General features: G+C 35.8%; 2 long non-coding RNA genes across 2 annotated transcripts; both read left to right on the top strand.

The window, feature by feature from the left end:
* Positions 1 to 4987: 4987 nt before the first annotated feature.
* LOC145076989 (uncharacterized) lies at positions 4988 to 5890 on the top strand. The gene is made up of 3 exons (XR_013692900.1): positions 4988 to 5066; positions 5487 to 5592; positions 5859 to 5890. It is a non-coding gene; the product is annotated as an uncharacterized LOC145076989 (long non-coding RNA).
* A 154-nt stretch (positions 5891 to 6044) lies between these two features.
* On the top strand, positions 6045 to 6498 carry LOC145072300 (uncharacterized). The gene is made up of 3 exons (XR_013690968.1): positions 6045 to 6248; positions 6339 to 6389; positions 6459 to 6498. It is a non-coding gene; the product is annotated as an uncharacterized LOC145072300 (long non-coding RNA).
* The last annotated feature ends 403 nt before the right edge of the window (positions 6499 to 6901 follow it).

Genomic DNA, 6901 nt, shown 5'->3' with positions numbered 1-6901 from the left:
TTTGCACCTTTATGCGCAAGGAACCCATGATATAACCCGTTCTACGATTTCAAGCTTCATGAACGACTTAACTCCCAATCATCAACCAAAAGGGGTTAAAATGATAAAAAAAATGCAATAAGAAGAAGATCCATGAAATGAAAAGGCAAGGTTTGAACTTTATACCTCCCAAGCTACCAAAAGGAGATGAAAATAATGGATCTCAAAGCTTTCCTTCAAACAACAAGTCTTCAAGTTCCTCCTTCTTCTAGATCCACAAAACCTTGCCTAAATCTCACAAGAGCTTCCAGATCACCAAACATGGGCTAGTGGGTCAATTTAGGGTTTTTAGAGCATGGAGGCTGACTTAGAAATGACCAAAAGAGGATATCATAAAGCTTATATAGGGGACAACACAAACGATTAGGGTTTTCTAACTGACCCTCGCACGACCAGCGTACGAGGCCTCACACCACCCTTCACATTACGCCCAAAGTATACCACTTTACGCCAACCATACTGACCTACACAGCCGCACACCCCGTGTACTCCATTGGTACGCCCCGCGTACCAGCGTTCCCTCCAAAACCCTTAATAATCTGAAGGCCCTAACTTCCTCGATCTAAGTCTATTTCCAACGAACTTTACATCCAAGGAAAGGTGAAGAGAATCCCTACACTTCTTGCAACCCATCATAGCCTTGAACTTCCCCGAACCAAATCCAAAAATCATAAAGGACAGAGATAACAAATTACAATTATACCCTTGGGCTCCGAAACACCATAAAACACTCAGATCACTTAGACTTTAACACCCTCATAAAATAAGGCCAAATCCATTCTTCCCCAAGGTCCTAAGCCTTATGATACTGATGATCAGGCCACAACCCCGAATAATGAAGCGATTCGAAACTGAGTGTTACACATGAACCTAACCCTATATATATATATATATATATATATATATATATATATATATATATATAGTAGATGAGAAATATTAAAATAAAAAATGACATGATTTTGATCAAAGACAAGGACCTTCACATACTGACCATAAATTCATGGTGCCTCCATTATGAACGAAAAGAATGATAATTGAACATATATGTCTTTCAAGAACAGCTTAATGGCTTACAAAGCGTTGATCTTCATTTCTAATTTATGCCTTCCTCCATATAGCAGAAAACATGCCAAGGAAGAAAACAAGCCCCTAGAAAATATATGTGGGTGGGTTATCTTATAAGAAAGGAACAAACACAAAATTAAAGGATCATCAACGTATAAACAGGAAATCACCAAGAGACAGTCTAGATTCCACCATAAACCCATCTGTTATGAATAGCTTTTGTCTGAATTGCGTAGATCATAACTCTACTGAATGTAAATGACAAGATTGCACATTCCTCAAAAGTACTAAACTTTGTGTCAATTATTTGGAGAAGCACCAACACGTTTCATTAAGACAGTGGCGGGACTATGCTATGGGAAGGTGGGTGACTTGACCCACTTAAAATTTAAAAGTTTGTAACAAGTTATATACAAAAAAAACATTTAGAATCTACCTTAAATATTTTTAAGGACCTACCTTAATGTGTTTGGTTAAAAAATGAAGGTAAAAAAGGATATAAACTAAAGACAATAAAAGGCATATCTAAGTGGGATTAAGGAGTCCCACATCGACTCTAAGGAAAAAAAATTATTAAGGAGTTTTCTATTATAAATAGATGTTTCTTCTTTTACATTTGTACAACATAAGCTTGCTCATGTCTCTTTTAGACCGACTAACTCCAAGTACAAGTTGTTTTTAGTAATAAAAAAAATTAGGGAATGACCGATTTGGGCTTAGTCCTTTCAACACCATTTTTTATACATGCTAAACTGTAATTTTTCTGGGCGAACCGTTCTTGTTGAACCCATTTTCACCCGATTGAACTAAGTTATTGAACCACATGGTTTTCTATTCTAGACTCGCCACTGTCTTAAGACATTGCAATCAGAATGTCATGCATCACAAATTAGAAAAGGGCTTTCATCAGATTCCATCAAGTGTACAGACTAATTGCTCAAAAGTGAAAACCTTATATGTATCTGGGGATCATTTGCATGATTGGGCACCCAATTTTGGTAGTAAACTGCAAAAAAACCACAACAGTCAAGGATTATCAAAACAGTATATTATATTTCATCAAACACACATAATTACAAGCCATAAACGATTAATAGGAACCTACATAGTAACAAGAGCAAAGAAATAGATTCAACAAAAATTACAGGGAAAACAAATGATTGACGAATGTGTATAGAGAGACAGTAAAGAAAAGATTCACTTTTCTTTGGCGCCATATAAATAAAAACTTTAAATAAAGAAAGTTATAGGGTATAGGTAGAAACAATGGTAATTCTTCAATAGTAAATGAGATTGATTGATTTTCCTTGATTTAATTAACTTTCCAATAGACACGTAAATCTATCTTTAATCGGTTTACTATTATTATTATTATTATTATTATTATTTTGAACCGTTTAGTTTATTGGTTCTCCTTATTATTAATTACTTTATATATAACGAACAAAGTAATTTATATCATAATTAATGTCGCATTTTAGTATTTTTAAAATATTTAAATCTTTAAATTCATTCTATAACGTCTATAAATACCAACATAGATCTTCTTAAACTCATATACATTTTTGTGTTACTCCTTAATATTGATATTGATTGGTCTATTTTGAATAATCATGAAGCCTTTTGGCTTTCTTGTTATTGTGATGGTAATTCTCACACTATTACTAGGCAAAGTATATCCACAATCCAGGGTTTGCGACATGCTTGATATTAGAGATTGTTTTTTTAGCATTAGACGACCCCTGTAAACCACCGACCGAAAAATGTTGTGATGAACTTAAACAACATAGAAAATGTTTTTGTTTTTACAACCGACGCGGATTTACACTGGGTTTCCATTCTGTTGTTGATGCTTGTCATATCGAGTTTCATGATGTTTGTCCCGCATTATCTAATTAGTTTCTACTTTAATCAATAAACTGTCATTTACAAGGAAGTTGGATATGATTCTATTTTATATTCAAAAGATTGTATGCTCATATATTATCTTTAATTATGTTTGGTTTTATGATATTTATTCATGTGTCATTTAGTTTCTGGTTTCCATGCAAATACTTCTGTCTCCATGAATCATAACATGTGCACAAGCATTCACTACTAGAAAAAAGCCCTTTAATGACGCGCAAACAATGACACGCGCTGATAGACGATACGCATTTGTGTGTGCCCTAAAAAATAATGTCAGTTTTGCAAAATATGAAGGATAGAGGGCACCGCATTTGTGCGTGCCCTAAAATTAGTGTCAGAAAAGAAAAAAAAGAAAAAGCGTAGGGCACCTTTCATAAAACGTGTGTCATCTAAGAGTTTCGCTTTATAATTTTTTAATGAAACACGCGTTTTAAGCGGGATTTCACCCGCCTATACTGGATCCCAAAAATTAAACCCCCCCGCCTCTTCCGATTAGCAAGAAAAAGCCCTAGGGCGTTGGTCTTCATAGCAGCATCGCACCACCACCCAACCTCCGATCTCGCACCGCCAACTGTCTCCGACCATCTTCTCCAACCATTTGGGAGAAGTTGTTTCCAAACGTTTCAAGATTTCATTACGTTTGACCAGCTTCTAAACCAATTTTCCCTTCCATCTTACGAAGACATCCTATTTTTCTTCTTGAGCGATTCCCCCCTTCTCCTCTAATTACTTTCTCGGCTTCTCCCCTGACTTACAACAAGAAAACCCTAGTTCTTTCCTTTAACTCGTCTTTGCAAAATCAGGCGCATACAACCATCATCTATGAGAGTACGTTTGTCTTCTTCCTCTTACAATCGCTAAGCCCTAACACCGAAAATTGAAAGTCAATTGACCCTCCGTTCGAAGAAAAAGGTAAGAATTTTCCTTTATTTATTCCATTCTGTTACTTTGACCTCATATTCTTCTGTTCTTCATCTTTTTTCTTCCAAATTATCAACTCTAGCCCTATACTGTGTTTTCTTTAAATGGAGAACTATTCAATTTAGGGCTTGATTGCAATTTTCTCCACGAAGCCCTTCTTCAGTAGTCAGCTTTTTCATCTTTTTTCTGAAGGACCAATGCCCTTCTTTAGTGATTTCAGGATCCATGTAAGTATCAATGTTGAATTCATCTTTTTCCGATTGCTTTTCCATCTCAGAATGCAAATAGGTCTGGAATTTTACATCACCTGTGATTTTAAGGGATGAACTTTGTTTTAAAGACCTTGCAAATTCCTTCTCGCTTTTTGATTTTCCACTTAGAACTAATACAACAGGTCGTTGGGACTCCATGTTTGCTATAAAAAAGAACGATCCAATTAGTATACACATATCATAAACACTGGATTCTACAATCTTAGATGATAGCTTTTCACTCCCCTTTGACATCCAGATCTTGGGTGGAGATGCATAAAATCCACATTTGGTCTAATGTTCATCTTCTCTGTTTCCGTTATTGTATTATGGGAATGGGTGTATTTATATTTATGGTATTAGTTGTAAGTTCTAATAGAACTTAAATTAAAAAGTCCACGTTGGATACCATGTCAGCACCACATGGACATAGAGTGGACACTATTTGCCAACTATATGCCACATAGGATGCCTTCTCAGATGGGTTTACCTGTTCAAAAGCTTAAAGCGGAACAAAATATGAAGTTCAATGTTCGGTTTGTATAAGACTACAAGTACATGATGAGTGACCTAGCATGCAATATGGCAATAGTTTGTGGCTGTTATGTTATGTGACATAACCACTTTTTTAATAAGACGATCGATTATTGCCATATTGGTGTAAACATGTGAAAATCTGATGATTATTTTTAGATTTTAGAACGTATATCTTCCAAAGGTTATATAGCAATTTGATAGAAACAAACTTTACTTTTCTATGATAAAGTACCAGGCACCACAGGTACAGGTTAATAATGCTAATGGGGGGTATGGCTATCAAGATACTCGAATGCAGTTGTATTCACCTGTTAATACTCTGGAAGAGCAAACTAGGCAATTGTAAGTGTTCTTTTCAATTTGTTATGTACTTCATATCCCCTCCCCCTCTCTTTCTTTCTCTATAATATAAGAAGAAAATAAAGTATTGATGTGGAGAATCCGTGTGAAGTATAGGATGCCAACTCAGCATGTCTACCGACAGAATGAATGGGATAAAAATTAATGACTAAATTGAAACTTCTAGGGATTTTTACTGTGTACAATTTGAAGATGGTTATTGCAATTCATTGGTTCCTAATTATGTGGAGGACAAATAAATCTGATATTTTATACCCTTTGGCATGTATTTCACCAAAGGGATCCTTGTAAAAAGAAATCGTGTTACCTTTTGACATTATCAGGTCCTTAGTTAGAACTTAGAATTGATGGTGGTTGTTTTTATGACACAAACTAGTGATTTTGGTTTTCTTGCTGCTTTAGTTCTCTAAATATTCCTCGTGCAAGGGAAGAAACTCTCTCCAGACATTCTATTTTGGGCCTGAATGGACTTCGTGGACAACACCCAGCTCCTACCTTCAATGTTGCGGTAATTTCATTTTCTTTTTGGATTCGTCTGAATGCATAGCATTAGCATCTTACTTTCATTTTTTTCTTCCTATTATTGCATGAAAAATGTACTCAATCATAGCAGTAAATATCATGTCTTTGCATGACATTACTATAATTGGGTGCTACGATGTTATAATAGGAAAAGGAAAGTAACAAATAAATTCAAAAGTACGTTGTTATTTGTTCATGTAACCTTTTTTGATTCAGTAACATGGAGTGCTTATACTCTTATATGTATCTCAGGTTCGTTATCCAAGCAATATAGATTTGTCACCATCAGAGAGTTCCATGAATTCTTTTCTCAAACTTGGAAGTGGTTCTACTTCTACCAGACAGAATTATGCAGGTAAGCAAGGTGATTGTTTTCAGTTTACAATAAGGTTATCCTTATTGAATCAATATGTTTTCTTGTAGGAAAACATCCCTATTTACAGAATCACATGCCTACCCAAGGTCCTGGGGGTGGTCTGCTTTCACAAAACCAGAGGACAGTAGTTCCTCAAGTATCTTGGGTTAGCAGTGGTCAAGGTGTAACAGATCTCCCATTCCCAAAAAGGCTGGGAGTTGAGTTTAATGGGAGAGATAGCCCTCAATCTGCTGAGAGACAAATAAGCTTGCAGACAACTAGTGCAGGTATCCTGAGTGGCATAAGACTGTTTTTATACAGTTATAGACAACAAGTTAAGTCTTACTTATCATGTGAGATTAATTTTTTATTTTCAGGTCAAAGTCAAACACGTCAGTATCCAGATAATGTTGTTCGACCTTCTATTGGTATGACTACTTGCTCTCTTTTTAATTTCTTGAGATCGTTTTTATGACAATCAGATCGAATTGATGCAGCACCTGTCAGTTATCCGATGAATCCTCAAGGTCCCTTTTTCAGTCATGGTAAATAAAAACCTAAGAAGTGTATGTATACAGTTGGATATATTGCATACATATTTGATATTTTTTATGTTTGGTCTTATGTAGGCCAATCTCAAATGGTTCAGCTTCCTAACAATCCTAGAGGACAAGCTCCTACAACTTCTGTTGATGGTCTCTCTAATAATTCTGAGTAGTATGCGAGACCATATCACAAGAGAAGTGCAGTGGCCCCACCTTCAGGCCCCCATTGGGTTCATCATTCAATGCCAATCCGATTCCCCACAAAACCAGCTGCTTCTGTAACAGCCAATCTTGCTCATCCTTCCATACCAATCTACCAATCACAATCACAGACTCAACAACGTGTTCGTGCTCTTATGAATCCATCTATACCTTACACGTCAAATTTTAGACCT

This window comes from Lactuca serriola, chromosome 9 (genome assembly GCF_051521515.1).
Source record: "Lactuca serriola cultivar US96UC23 chromosome 9, Lser_US96UC23_V15, whole genome shotgun sequence".
Lineage (NCBI taxonomy): Eukaryota > Viridiplantae > Streptophyta > Magnoliopsida > Asterales > Asteraceae > Lactuca > Lactuca serriola.
This window is presented reverse-complemented; position numbering and strand designations above follow the sequence as displayed.